General features: G+C 34.2%; 1 long non-coding RNA gene across 1 annotated transcript in view; it reads left to right on the top strand.

Moving 5' to 3' along the window:
• The window catches only part of LOC122809276, a 63,789-nt gene extending 57,937 nt beyond the window's left edge, over positions 1–5,852 (top strand). The window contains exon 3 of the long non-coding RNA XR_006365883.1: positions 5,410–5,852. This is a non-coding gene — a long non-coding RNA (uncharacterized LOC122809276). The remainder of the gene's footprint in view (positions 1–5,409) is intronic.
• The last annotated feature ends 10,734 nt before the right edge of the window (positions 5,853–16,586 follow it).

A 16,586-nucleotide genomic window follows, 5' to 3' on the forward strand; every position in this document is an offset into this window, starting at 1 on the left:
CAACCTTAAATGTAACCTTCTTTGCAAATGTCACTGAAAAAATAACAGTATAAACACAACTGTTAGACAATTATTGTTTGTTTATATACCCACTCCAACAATTCATTATAAAAGACATATTTAATACTATGCAAACTGATTATATGGATCTTTAATACTGCAAAATCTATAAATTGAGAACATGAAAGTAGATTGTACTGGACTTATATTATTAATATATAAAAATTGTGACATTTTATTATTTATTAATATTGTGATTTTACTTCAAAACATTTCCAAAGCTTTGATACCTTTTCATTAATATGTAGTAATTCTTACTACAAACTGTTTGAACTTGCATAACAATGTTAAACATCTACATTCTTTACTATGTAATGAGCATATAATAGTACATATTAGATATACCTGGAGGGCTTGAACTGGTGGATTCACTATTCAGGAAAAGAAAACCTTCCCTCATAAACAGTAATGAACATCAATAAGATAAAAATGAATGCTGAACTAATAGTTCATATAGGAGCTTGGAGACTGAGTTTACACCACTGAATGTGCAGCTATAGTAGAAATAGTCATAGTTTTTCATTAATGCAAAACACTCTCCATACATGTCTGAAATAAAATTAGCAAAAATGGACTTTTATTCATCCCTGAGTTCATAGACAAATCTAATCTAGCAGACGACTTTATGGACATTTTGAAACTAATTGCAAAGATTTGATACATTTTGTTTTGATACATTTGATGTTATATGATTGTTCTCATATTATTGCAAGCCCTTTTCTTTTCTCCAAATGAATACCTAAATGGTTAAATAACTTAGAAATAGTTTGTAAATATTAAACTTAAGCAGAGTATTTCATTCTATGTTTAAATATTCTAGATATCACATAAATTACAAGGTAGAGAGCATAGATTTTCCACATATTGAATATAGTTAGAGGGTTCGCTTGTGTAGTTACACTACACAAGCAAGAGGTTTACTGCCTCATAATACTGAATAATTGTTACCTTGTTAGATTTTATAAGTTTTTAAATATCTTTTTAAATGTATGTTTGGTGTCTATCAGAATTGTACATAAAGTTAATTCAAGAAATTTCTTGGAACATTTTACAAGCTCATATTTAATGCCACATACCGTACACATACACTGTTTATATAACCTTAAATTTAAATTAAGAATATAAAGTGTATATCTATCAATGTTAATGCTTTAAATAATAATGTTAAAAGAAGTTTATTTAAATACATTAACTTACATAAACCTCAATTAGTATTCCTACAAGAGTTACGCCTGTTAGAACAAGATACATATAAGTTAAATCTTAACAATTATACAGTCTTAGTAAGTTCCCAATTCAAGCAGAAAAAGGGAGGAGTATCAATATCATACAGAAATATAACAGTTATTCCCAAAATAACCAACTCTCAAGAGTCATCCAGTATGTTTTGTTTAGTAAATATTGAAATATATAGGAAAATCTACTCAGTCAATATATATTGGATCACAGGAGTTGGAGTTAAAACAGTTAACCATCATTTAGAAGACATAATTTCCAGAAAGCACTTTTTTTTTTTTTTTTTGTCCTAACTTGGAGCTTAACTCCTCTGGCCTCTATTGAAAATGGACATGTATCCAGTTAGACTAGCCCAGTTAACAAATGTAAAATAAAATAAAAAAAAATAAATAAACAAACTTGTCTTGCTGCAAGTAAACGCTGGGTTTCAACAATACAGGTGTCCAACATGTATACATAAAAAACATGGGAGATATATGTCCTTATTTTTCATATCACTTGACACCTGTATTATAGAATATTTAAGTATTAATTTATCTATATAGGTATACAGTTAGACACACATACTATATACATATATATTAAGATCTTTATGTTAGAGTGTGATGTTACATATGTCACATCTGAGGTTATACTTTGTGCATTTACTATAACAATGTTAACACTTATATACATGAAATGTATTTGACATTCCACTAAGGATCGTTTTTTATTACATACAGTTCTATAAGATTTTTATTATACACAGTTTTATATAGATTTTATAGTATTGTAGATTTTAAATATGTATATTTTTGAAGTACGTACAGAATGTACCATTAGAAATGAGATTACTGTCTTTTTAATTACTAATTGTTTGCAAATTGCTAACTAATTCTCAAAAAAAATAAATAATTCATTAAGCTAAGGGCAGTTTAATAATAGCGGGAGACTTTAACTGCATGATGGAAGATAAAGACACAGATTCAAAAATAAAAACAAAAAGAAAAAAATCTTCCACATCAAAAGCACTCAAAGTTCATTGACACGACATGTATTAGGGCTATCAATGATTTTGCTGACGTACATTCACTATTCTTTACCTTTTATTCACATAGACATAATTCACACTCTAGAATTGATAGGGTATATGTGCTGAATGAATTAACAAAAAATTAGAAGGAGTCAAGGTTATAAGTTGTCCCTTATCAGACCACAATACATTTGTTTTTGAAATAGATCTAATCCCACCTCAGTCTATTACAATAACTAGAATACCTTCATATATAATAAAATTAAAATAATTTAAGGAATTTTACATAAAGGAAATAAAGACCTTTTTAGAAAGGAACTTAACAGAAGACATATCAGAAACATATATCTAGGATTCTTTAAAAGCATACACCTACTGTAAAGTTTTATCTTGGTGTACTAACAAACAAAAAATATGGAATAAAGATATACTAGATCTACAAAATAAAGTAGATAAGCTTAAATTAAAAATACAAAAAGGGAAACAGATCTAATATCAGAATTAGTTCAAACAAACAATAAATATACTGAAATCCTACATCATAAAATTATGATCAACCTAGAGAAAAATTAAATTCTTACTCTATGAATCCCACCTACTAGAAAAAATAGCAAACAGAACAAATAAAATTATTAAAAGTAGACAAATAAAATAGTTATATATCCCTAATACAAAGGAGAAGTTATTGATTTAAGCAACATATTAGAAGCTTTTAGATTACATTATAAAACACATAACTCTTTGAATTCAAAGGTCTTATCTCCTCAACAAATCAAATCATACATTAATAAAAATATACCTACTAAACTATTACAAGAACTAATAAGTGTCCTTAATAAGCCCATTACTATGACAGAATTAAAATCACAAATCAACAAACTCAAATCAAATAAAGCCCCTAGCCCAGATAATATATTATCAGAGATGTATAAACTAATACCAAGTCAAGCCCCACTCTTACTTTTAAAAGTATACACTATAGTCAAAGAAGATACAAACATACCTCCCTCCTGGAAATATTAATTAATATCCCCAATATTAAAACCAGGAAAAAGACGAAAAACTTTGTAATTCATATAGGCCTATAACCCTATTAAATATAGACTATAAAATGTTTATGGCAATTTTTGCAGATATAATGAAACATTTTCTCCATTTATTAATACAAGAAGATGAAACAGGCTTTATAAAAGGGAGAAATACTTTTGATAACATAAAGAGAATTTTAACTATAATTGATCATAATAAATTTAAGGGTTTGGATTTAACTATAATCTCTTTAGATATTAATAGTGCATTTGATTCTGTTGACTGAAATTACTTATTTCTAGTTTTAGATGAATATAAATTCCCTACATCTTTCACTACACTAATCAAACCCCTTTATGAAAATTCCTTAGCATATGTCAAACTAGGATCTTACAGAGCTGGACCCATTACAATTGTGAAGGGGTCTAAACAAGGTTGTCCCTTGTCACTTTTGTTATTTGCACTACTGACAGAACCCTTTGCAAATAAGCTCAGACTAGATAATAAAATTACAAATAAAAAGAACTTTAAACTTAAAACTTCAGCTCTTTCCTGATGATATTCTTTTAACCCTTACTGATACAAATAATTCTCTACAAGCTTGACTCTATATCTATTTTCCAAAATATTTCTGGACTACAGTTTAATGAAAGCAAAACCAACATTTTAATTTCCAATAGTAAAATGAAAAAAATGCATAAATAAAAAATTCTCCAAATATATTGTAACAGAAGATAAACTTCATTATTTGGGTATTTATCTGACAAACGGTTTAAATTATTCACTTATTCTAAACTATAACACAATACTAGATAAAACTGAGCTAATGATGACTAATTGGAACAAATACCTTTTCACAATGGAAGACAGTTTATATGGTTATATTTAATTAGTTTTTCCTAAAATATTATATTATACAAGTTTTCTCTCTTCCACCTCCCAAGTATATTATTCAAAAGTATAATAAACTAGTATTAAATTCTTATGGTTCCCAAACAAACCTCAAATTGCTGTAAAAAATCATTTGGCAGATTGAGAAGATGGTGGGATAAATATACCAGATATTAAAGCATACATACTCTCTTCCATTGTTATAAAACATAACATTATGGTTAAACTCATCCTATAATCCGATATAGAAACAAATACATAAACAAATTTGGTTAGAAGATATACACTTGTACACTAATGATCACATGTCCATATTACCAAATCCCCTTTAGTGGATGCTAAAAGACTACATACTAGAAAATAAAACTATTAAAATATCATCACAATATATAAACATTACATTGACTAACTTTAAGAAAGTTGTCAATAAAAATCCTAGCATCAATTCGTGATTCTTCCTGCTTTTACCAATAGCATTTACACCCAGTAATTTAGAAACACTTCAAATTAATAAGATGAAGGTATTAAAGAAAGGACTTGTATTATACTGGCACCAACTAAGACAATTAGGAAGAACATTATCTAATAATCAAATAATCAATATATACAACATAGACAAAGACGTGGTTATCTCTTCAATCATTAAGACAATATATTATAAATAAGATTAAAATAATACAAACTTCTGTTAGAAATGACACTCAAAAACATATTGAATATATCATAACCATTACAAGCCAACCTTTTCAAGGTAACAGTTCATAGGTGTGTACTAGGCTAATGGCTTTGGAGCCTTTGTAAGTCTAGCCCATAGGATTACCCTAGCATTGTGTCACCCGTCCTTAGTTCCCAGTGCCTCTGTTGAGTAGAGTAACTTACATATCACATAAATACTTACTGGAGTTATTATACAAAAGTAAATGGTAATCCTCCATTAGATGAATATAAAAAATTTATTTTTAAATCCTCAAAACATTCTACATTGTCACTTCATTGGCAATTATTTAGTTGGAGATTCTTACACAGAAGTTTTTTTACTCCTCACAAGTTATCTTTAATGTTTAATAATGAAGAAATATGTTGGAGATGTGAGGAAAACATTAAAATATGATTGGCAACATATTTTTATGAATGTAAATGCCTTAAAGTATACTGAAATGATATTAATTACTTTTTTTCAGATAATACTCAATGACAATTTTCAACTAACCAAATCCTTATTTTTATTCAATTCTCCTATACCAAGAAGCGTTCCGAAAAAAAAAAAACATCAGTATTATGGACATTATTAACTATAGCTTGAAAAATCATTACTCTTCATTGGAAAAGTCAAACCTCTCCTTCCTTCGAGGAATTTAAAAGTCTTGCCTTAACAGTTGGTCGTATGGAAGTTTCAACTATGAAGAACAGAACCAGCAGAACTACTTCATACAACAACACATGGATGACAACAATAGAGAAAATAGATGTTTACTTAAAATGATAGTTATTACAAAGTTCACATTGTATTAAACTGTGTAGACACCAATGTAAATAGTTTCATAAAGTTATAAAGTTGTATTGTTATAAGATTGTATTACATTATATATTTTTTCTTTGATGGATGTTACTATAAACAAAATTTAAATAAAAAGATTTTAAAGGAAAAAAATATATAGTTTTCTATTGGTGCAAAGACATGAACTCGTGCATGTATGTACTGTATGTATATATGCACATAAGGAAAGCTTCATTTGTAAATCAGATAACTTATTAAACAAATAAATGAAAATGTAGTATTCAGGACTTTTTGGGGTGGGGGTTCCAGCCTAATAGTCATCCTTTTCTACACTTTGCCATTTTAGCTTATTTACTCATGAAATAAGGTGATCACTAGAGAGAGTAATCAGAAGGTAGATTATTAACTCTCATTAGATTTTGTGGACCCAGTGAGGATAGGTATAATCCAGGAATGTGAATTGTGGTATTTTTCTACTGTTGTCTTTATCAGTACTCTAATATTACCATTAAATTGTCTGCCATGGTAAAATATCTGTGTGTCTTACTCTGTTAAAGGTTCATACTAAAGTGGCAACTGCTTGGAAATGCAGAATAGGGGAAATACTCCAAGATACCATTGTCTTGGAGTTTGTACATGTTTCCGTATCTGCACTTAATTTTTCATAATTTTGAAAACCATAATTACACTCTCTGCTATCGTGCCATTGCTACAGATGGAACTACATTGTTCTGCTTCTCTGGAAGACCTTGACGTAGACAGCTATGTTACATACTCCGCCCAAGATCTGAACCTGAGATTCATGAGTAAACAATGTAGATTCTGTCAAGGTGCAAAAGAGGTAACTAACTGTTTAGACATGACCAGTTTTAAGTGTTAGCTAATTCACTTTACAGTTCATTAGTGTATATGCAGAAGGGCTTATGAGCCAGTGCCCCAGACTGTGCAGCAGGATGTGCTATACTTGTTTGATGTACAGTCACTTCAGGGTTTTTTTTGGGCACTAAGCCTAATTTATTACATGCAGCTGTCAGGCTCAGGTAAGGGTGTAATACAGCTGGCTTACTGTTAAAATTCCAGGAACGGCAGCTGTGCTGTCTATGACAGTAAAACATGGAATTTTATACCAGGTCTGAAACTGTGATACCTTGGAGTATTCTCATTCTGTAAAACACAGCAATCAGAGTTAGCAGGTGGGGTGTGGGGTGCAGGGCACACAATTTCAAGAATCGCCATCTTTATTCATTTATTTTGGAAAATTGCTCTTTATTTTTCATAGGTATGGGTGTCAAAACTATGCGTCTTATAACAGGGGAGCTATCACTTCCACTCCTAGAGGTTATGTTGGGGATATATTAGTTTGACTTTAATCAACAGCATACTAAGACATAGACAGTTCTATGGAGTTATCGAGTCTGGAAAGTAGAGATGGCATTTGTATTGTATTCAAGTAAAGATCTCCTCTTAGTTAAATTTTACAATGACCGCTAGCAACCATATGAATGATTCTTTGCAACTTGTGAAGCAGTTTTGATGAGGATCAGAACCCCTGAACCAGAGGCTGTGGTACTCTTCTGAAAAAAAAGGTGAATTACTGTTTGTCAGCAGAAAGGAACAGCTAGCTTTACTAAAGGAGTTTAAAGGATTTAAGGTCTTATTGATAAGAGGCAGGAAGAGATAACACAATATTAACAAGCAGATTTCATCGGCAGCTGCAGCCCTGTAGGTATCAAACCATCAGTCTATAGTGATGAAGCTCAAAGTCTTCAGTTTGCTATTAGTCATCACCTATGATAATGAGCTGTGAGAAGTTACCAGGACAACAAACTAATTAGTACAAGCAGTGGAAATAATGCTTCTCTGGATATACTGCACTTATTTTCTGTGTCAGAATGAAGGGCCCATTGATCCAGAACAGCCTTTTGTGGATAAAGAGGAACCGGCAGAGATAGTCTGGGCATTTGTCTGTGGGTGCCTCTATCCAGAGTTGTTTAGGTATAGCCCAACTGAGACACACCACAAGGCAAACCAAGGTCAAGCCTGATGGATTTTATGTTTTAAATGGCTGGCAGCATTTCTGAATCCTCCATGGGAAGTGCAAAGAAAACAAAACTACTCTTGGTTAGATTAGATGACTCAATCAGAAAATCTTATTCACTTCAAACAACATACAAGTTAAGCATGCCAGACTCTTAGGTGTTGTCTTCTATACTTATCCTCTGCCTTAACAAACATACCCAAAGTCCACCTACACAAGCTAGAACTAACCTACCTGCAATGAAATCACTAAATATGCAGTTAACATCACCAATAACACTCACCACTGCACAGCCCTACAAAAAATTAACTGGTGAAAAGGAATAATAATAGTAGTAGTAATAATAATAATAATAATAATAATAATAATAATCCTATTTGTTAGACAGGTCGCCCCATTGGACACACAGTCACTTTTCAGGGGTGACCTGGGAGCGATGTCTGATTAAGTGACTTGCTCAAAGCATTCAGTAGGCAATTGAGGGCTGAGAGAATCAAACCCTGTACCACAGGAACTACAGCTAAAATAATCCTTACTTTTTATCAAGATCATACACAATATTATTTACAAATCCTGTAAATGTCCTGAGAGGACAACCAAACCAAAAAATATGTTTTCACAAACTAAAAACATGTAACATAAACATGAATATGTACATGCTCTTAATATCTTATCTTTGCTACTCTAAAAAACAGTCTTTCGGTGTTTCATGGTTAGGGGTCACCATAGCGGATCACTGGTCCGCTAATGATTGGCAGTGGATTTTTACGGTATCAAGTTGCCAGCCCAGCACCCAACCTTCAAAGAAGGCACACCAACACATGCACGCACCTACCTGCATGTCTTTAACGTTCACTCAGCTGCGGGGAGGACATGCAGACTCTGCACAGAAGGCGCTCCAGCTGAGAACTGAACCAGAGAGCCTCTTGCTGTGAGGCGACAACGCTAACTGCTGCACCACCGCAGCCTTTTTATCTCTGCTACTGTACTCACTGCAAAAAAAAAAATACCTTACTAACCTTTCTCTGCCTCATGACACATTACTTATATTCAGTCTCTAAGTATTCAGCCTGTCTACTTCACCCCATCTTAATCATCTATCACCTTACGTTCACCCTATATGTACCCCTAGGTAATACCTACTCTCAGCATAACACTGCTATGTCTCCTACTACAACTACTTTTACTGTCTTATGCTTCACACACACACACACACACACACACACACACACACACACACACACACACACACACACACACCATACATTTTCCTAGGTAACATCCTTTGTTTGTTTTCCCTTATAAATAGCACATTTTTTTGCATGTAGATACTTGCATTGCACGTATTTTACCTCAGCCCAGTAAATATTGAAATGTGGAGCTTTTCCTCCCTTGCCTCCACTGAAAATATTTTTTGGCTAAAATGGAGTATCCCAGTAAACAAATGGAAATAGACAGAATATGTGTCTGTAGGTAGGGGTGTTTGATCCAGTCTGCTACAACTATAACCATCAACGTGAGGAGAGGAATGAGCATAAGAGGAAAAAGAGACTAAGTCAGAATCATCAGATGTATCTACTGCAAATAAAATTATTTTTATTTGGAGAGGGATAACCTCCCTTAAGAACTTTGCACTAGTGTACTAAAGTGTCAGGTAAAGTTCCTCAGAAGCAGAAGTCCAAGCAAAAAGCAAAAACCTTGTGTCAGAAAAGCAGTACGTATTGTCAGCATGACACATCCTAAAATGCTGCAGATTACAAAATATACTTCCTGCCTTGAGCACTGTTTACTGAGGAGACCAATAAAACGTGACTAAATCCTTAATAGTTAAGGAACAGACACTAACAACAAAAATATTTTGCTTAGTTTTAACTTCTGGTCAAAATAATAACAATGTCTACTGTAAGTGGTTAGTCAATATCCTGAATCATAATTAACCAAGTATTACGTAATCTGCCAGCACATTGTTGGATAGTGGCAGGACATCCAGTAACCTGCCAGCCTACTGATGGGCAGGCAGGGCATTCACTTTCACCACCTGACACCCAAGACTGAGTAGTAGTTCATGTTCCAAAGGAAGCCAGGATATGGTAGGAGTGATAACATACTGCCTGCTCACCTCTCCTAGGGCTGAAGAATTGGGATAAGTGCCAATAAGTTGGCTATAGCAAGAATACCAAGTGGAGACTAGAAACCCTGGCTGGGTCACAAGCTGCATGGGACATAGAGGAGACTAACAGCTTTATAGATGTGTTTTTATGTGACTGCAAAGGTTGTAAAATCTACTGCATGTTTGCTATCATCAGCAGTCCAAGGGGGTAAACATTTGAAATGTCGGGAACTGCTAGTGAGTCCAAAAACACTGAGACTGAATGGCAGAAAAAAATAAATATATATATATATATACACACACACACACACACACACACACACACACACACACACACACACAGACACAGACACACAGACACAGACACACACACACACACACACACACACACACACACACACACACACACAAAGTGTAAGATGGCCATTTCCCAGAATACTCCCTTTTCTCTAAAGTATGGAAATCTTGGAGTTGGTATATATAAGTTTGGGGGTCTGGGACACCAACCCCACCCCCACAAAAAATAAGTTTAAAGGAGAAGAGCAATGTTGGAAATTCTTTCCCTTCCTGAGAGTTTAGTTTTTTTTTCGACTTATTTCCACTTGGTATTTTTGAGTGCTGACATATCAATAGGGAGCTCTCTAGGGGACTCGATGGTAATGCAGGTCATAGAAGAACCATATGGCCTAAAGGCATAAGTATGACAGCCCTTCCTCTGCTTGTTTCTATTGCAGGATCGGAGTGATCTAGTCCTGATGGAAGGAACTAGGAAAGTACCTCAGACTTGTGACAGCCAAGATGTAAAAGTCATTAACAGGCAGGACTGGCCAAAGTAGCAGGTGTGGTGCTACAAAAAAAATGTCAAGAAAGAAAATTCACAAAATTAGTGAAAGAAAATTGAAAATATATACAGAGGGTGCTGTGGGTGCTATCCCACCCCCAAACGTAATGGAACTAATTCTGAGGGCATCATATCTATAAAGTAGCAGCACCCATTGACCCTCACATCTCCCATCATAAATGAAACTTTCATGGCTATAAGAAGTCAATCTATAGGGAAGGATCCAAAACAGGAACAGAACTCCATTTAAGGGACCAGAGAACCATGAAACGTACATATCCCAGCCATAAAAAGTAAAATAGAGGTGGCCATGCCTACTACTTTAAAAATGTAAACTACAGAACCTAATGACACTGCCCCAAAAAGCAAACAGGAGAGATAAATACAATCAGAGTCGAGGGACACTAGAGATGAATTAACCGAAATGACAAAACATGACCCTACTCCAGATCCCACACCATACCAATACACTAAATTTTATTTGTGAAAAGTGTTTATAAGAGAGTGGAAGTTACTAGAGGTAGGCTGTAGTTGGTAGCTGGGGGCAGATGTGATGACTGCTGAGCAGCTGGCTTGAGTGTAATCCTGGTATCTCAGAATTTTCTATTACTATAGATAATATAAGTGAGTGTGTTAAAAGTTGTGGATTCTGCTGTGTCAGCTTCAAATGTAGTGTGCAGAGAGTATGTGTCCCACCCGGTTAGCTTCTTGTCTGGCTTAGAATTAAAGTAGCAATAGTCAGGAATGAAAGAATGCAAATCTGGTCAGTGTACATAATCTAGGATTTTGTAAAGACCCCTATATCTGGGGAATGCTTGGTTATCAAGGAATCAAGCCATTCTAACTTTCTGGCTATTTATTACAAGTTGAGTCTTGGGATGTGTTAAGCTTTTGTAAAGGTTCAATTCGATGTCATTCTAGATAAGAGTAACTGGAGTATAGTGGGAGGCAAGAGAAGGTGCATCCCAAGCAGTGTGGACTTCTTGGGCTCAAGGGAATATTTGTGATTACATCAATTTTGTTTATTTATTTATTTATTTTTATTTATTTTATTATTTTTTTTTTTTTTGAGGACAGTGATCTTAGAAGGAGTTTTGGTTATGGAGTGTGGAAGCGGGTTGTTTGAACCTCTAGAGTGAAAGAAAAAGATACAGCTGTTTTAAGATGGTTATTGTGGTAAATAATTCTTATGTGAGTTATGTGAATTTTGTTGAAGTTAAACCTAGTATGCCAAGTGGTTTGGGAAGTTCTAGCAGGCTGTAAAAAACTTATGGAAACAGATGACTTGCTTGAAGATCTTTTTATTGTGTGAAGAATATATTTGTATTTTTTATCTAGAGTTTCCAGATACTAACATGGATAAAAGGGTCTGGTGTAGTACTGACTTAAGAATGCAGTAGAAAAGCACTACTTTTATATGATAGTCACTACATAAGTAGAAAAGTCGCTAGCTGGGGATGGGGTGCAGATTTGGGACTCACAAACACATGAGTTTCTCAAAGTTTAAAGTCCTGTGAACTCAGTTTTTAGTCACAGAACCATGATTAAAAATCAAGTGCCAAGAATATAACTGCACATTAACAAATATTAAGAACATGGAGCATACAGGCTATCAGTGCTATATAGCAAATTAACAGCACTGCACACTGGGTTAAATCATACTAGGAAATGCAATATTAGAATTAAAAAATGTAGATGCTTTGCAGTATAATGTTCATTTGCTTGAAAACTACTTCCTAATCTCATTTGTGGTACAGCCTTTCTAATGCTTTAAAGCTAGGTAAATCCAGAATCATGAAGGGTGAATTTGCATCACAAGATGTTACTACAGGAAGAGAAATAACATTAATTGAGGCAATCTACAGGAATCAAGACAGATTACAGAAAAATATGGCAGCAGTGTACTACAGATATATTAACAAACTGCAAAGGGAACAACAGTTCTAATCCAAGACAAGTTCATTTTTCCTTCAGTGTATAACAACCACCTTCATTGAACTAGATTAAATGTGCTGAAGACCAGCCTAAGAAGTGCCCATACAACATGATTTTTTTTGGGGGAGGGGGTGCAAACAAGATCCAGTGAGAAGTAATTACATTTAACATGTTGTGCTGGATTAGGCTAAGAAGCACCCCACAGGCAGTAAATGGTCCAAAATGTTTTTCTAATATTGGAAGCATCAGACTAGCAACACATTTCTCATCTAACTGTTCAAGTGATTCTGAAGACAGCATCTCAATAGATGAAACAGTATCACAACCATCTACAGTAAGGCTGCTTATTCCATTTTGGCAATATAATGGAGGAAATTCAAGACTGATTTCAGAAAACAAAATTACAGTACTACAGCTCAGAAAAGTAATCAGTCTAGCATTCATTAACCAGAAGAAGTGCCTACATTATTAGGATATCTAGAAAGATACACATGTAGAAAATACAGAAAAAATGAAAGACCTTCAACCAAGTGCACAGTTAAGGATGCACCAAAATTCTGGCCCGCACTTTATATACTACAGGTGTATAAAGCAAAAAAAAAAGTAAAGTGCCTGAAATATTATAAATCATAATAGCAAATAATCTGGGTAACTTAAAATTGTAAGAACGATAATTACAATCTTTGCAAATGCAATGGCGAATGTGAATGGTATACACCAAAAGATAAATTGTAGAATCATATTGTCTCCATCTGTAATGAGGAACAACAATCACAGAGACATAGCAGGGGTGTGAAAACATTTTGAAAGTATTATAGTGGGATTCAGAACTTAATTTTTGAAGTGTCAGGACTCACATTATTGGATCTCTCACCTCCAATATGCAGCCATCAAAAATGCAGTGTAAAAGCTATCACGCCCACCTCTTCTTGGGTGATGTAAATATAGACTGGACCAATAACAGCAGTAATGTATACTCTTCACCAAACATTAACCTCTTCTGTTTGACACAGATAATAACTGACACTACCAGAATAGTCAAATGGAGTAGCAAAGAAAGTGTTACTGATTGGATACTAACAGCTCAAGCATCTCAAAAGGTTTCCTTCAGATAACTTACCAAACTTCCTCAGTAACTATCAACCAATGAAATGGAGTAACAAAGAAAGTGTTACTGATTGGATACTAACAGCTCAAGCGTCTCAAAAGGTTTCCTTCAGATAACTTACCAAACTTCCTCAGTAACTATCAACCAATGTTTAGTTGGAGACAGCAGGAAAAATATATATATATAATTTTCAATTTGGTGTGAGCCAAAAGATATTTCTTTAAGAGCATTTATAATGAGTAACCAAGAAAATGCAAATAGCACCTTCATAGCTATCGCCATCTCTTTTGCACCTACCCATACATAACAAAAGATTAAAGCCATTAGTGCCACTTAGATGTCAACAAAAATTTAGAAAGTAATGTTACTCAGGAGTAAAGCTAGGAGACACTGGACAAGCTCTCAAACAATCTAGTCTAAGCATAATTTTAGCAAATTTTCTGTAACCAGCAACTCCTCCAGTATCAAAATAATCCCAAATATTAGCCACTCTGGTGGCATACAATAATAAAGCCCTGACTATTGCCTAGGCAACCAGGGTATGATTATCAGCTTGGGCAAGTTACAGAGCAGCAGCGATGGATGGGGGGACATTTGTCAATGACACCCCCTAAGGGGAAGCATGGTCCAAGGAGGAGATTTGTTCTTGGATGTAATCTACTTCACTAGCTCTTGACCTTCCATCTGAATATCAACAAACTGCAGCTGATAAAATAGCCTACCCTATTCCAATAGTTACAAACAGATCCATAAGTGAATGTTATATTTCAGTCCTATGGCAGCAATGTTATATGACACCTCTTCAAAAATGAGGAACAGACAATTTCCTTAGCCATTTTAGATCTACTGCCATATAGTCCGAAAACTGCTCTTTTATCCTTCTTAAATACTATTAATCATAGCAAAAACAAGCATCTTTCCACCACTGCTGTTCTCTTAGCCCTAGCTAAGGTCTTTGATACCATCTTTCACACTCTCCTTTGGCAAAGGCTGGTTAATACACATCTGGCACAAAACATAGAATGGTTCATAAGTTATCTATCTAATCAACAACAATCAGTAAAACAGTCCCAAGTAGTTTCTACTTTTCTGCGTAGAGGTGCAATGATAGTGTTGTCGCATCACAGCAAAAGGTTCTCCGGTTCGATTCTCGGCTGGGGTGCCTTCTATATGAAGTCTGTATGTCCTCCCTGCATTCATGTGGAATTCCTCCAGAAGCTCCGGTTTCCTCGCACGTCACAAAGGCATGTGTCTTGAGCATTTCTCCCCGGGCCACCAGTGAAAATTGGCTTTGTTCCAAATCGGACTTTCCCAGTAAACAAATGTAAAATAAATAAAATATTATAAATGTTCCACAAGGCTCAGTACTTGGACCACTTCTGCTTTGTAAATGACATGCATGCCAAGATTCCTGATGCCACATTAGTACCACATGCTGATGATGCCACTGTTATCTGCATTGCTAACTCCCTCAGTTATAATATTTCACACAGGTTAACCTTCAAAGCCTAGAACATTGGCTTAAAGACCCCAGCCTTTTATTAAATGCCAATAAAACTAAATTAATCATAGTTGAAATCTCAGTTAGTCACATAATAGTGCACCAATTGAACAAGTCTCCCATGCCAAATTTTTGGGTGTATTCATAGACCATATATTATCCTTCAAGAAACATACTGACTTTGTAACCTCAAAAACATACAAAGAGTTGGGCATGTTATATAGATCAAATCCTACCTAACAGAAACAGCAGAACTAATTACAGCCTAAGCTCTGTTACCACCTACATAACTATACGCATCCTTTATCTTCACTAGTATTTCAAAAAAATCACCTAAACAAGCAAGAACATACATACAATAAATTTGCAAAATGTAATGCTAATGTCCTCAACAAAACATCATTGTAAAGCCTACCCATCACTAATTTTCTCCCAGAATATATACCTCATAGAGATCTAACATCTCAGACCCAAAACATGCCAGAAGTTATCAAATCAAACAGCCACTTTATAGACTATTCATGTAGCCAAGCTGTGGAATTGCACCCCCCCCCCCGTCCTTATTAATGAGAGTAAACATAAAATATTTCTGTGTAATCTAAAAACTTCCCTAACTTCCAACTTGGACCTGTCCTTGTACCTGAATTTCATCTCCCTCTAGCCTATTCCCAAATCCTAACTATTTCCGTATCTCCTTCTCTTCCTCTGTCTGTTATAAGCACTATACTATCTACATTTTTTAAATTATATTAACTGTTGCCATATACTACTGATGTATTTTTAGCCTTCATTATTTATGCTTTCTATTGATGCATATATGTATCTTTGTAAATGTTTTCTCTATGTATTCAAGAATGTCCATGTACAGCTGATATTTTTGTAGCAGTGTTGTAAAATGTTGAGCTTTTATAAGTTCATAGCTAAGTACTAGATTAGCTGCCTTTTCTTCCAGGGCCTCCACTTAAAATGGGCTTTTAGCTCAATCGGATTATTCCCATTCAAAAAGTGGAAATAAAAAAATAAATATTTTAGCATACAGAAAATTGCACAAAATAAACAGTGAGCTTAGACATATAATACAGAAAATAATCCCCCCAAGAAATGGCAGAAAACAGAGACAATTTTCACAGCTAAGCAAATATTATGCAATTAAATTCATTTTCAATTTAGCAAGATAAACATGAAAAATCAAAACAAATTATTTCCCCGCTAAAAATTACAATACAAATTATAATACAAGCCAAAGTAGAAACAAACATCTAAATATTAGTACACTTCTCATTGCAAATGAATATTATTCAACAACAGTTGAATAAAAACATACACA

This window comes from Protopterus annectens, chromosome 8.part0 (assembly GCF_019279795.1).
Source record: "Protopterus annectens isolate FY-2018-M chromosome 8.part0, PAN1.0, whole genome shotgun sequence".
NCBI classification, from domain to species: Eukaryota; Metazoa; Chordata; order Ceratodontiformes; family Protopteridae; genus Protopterus; species Protopterus annectens.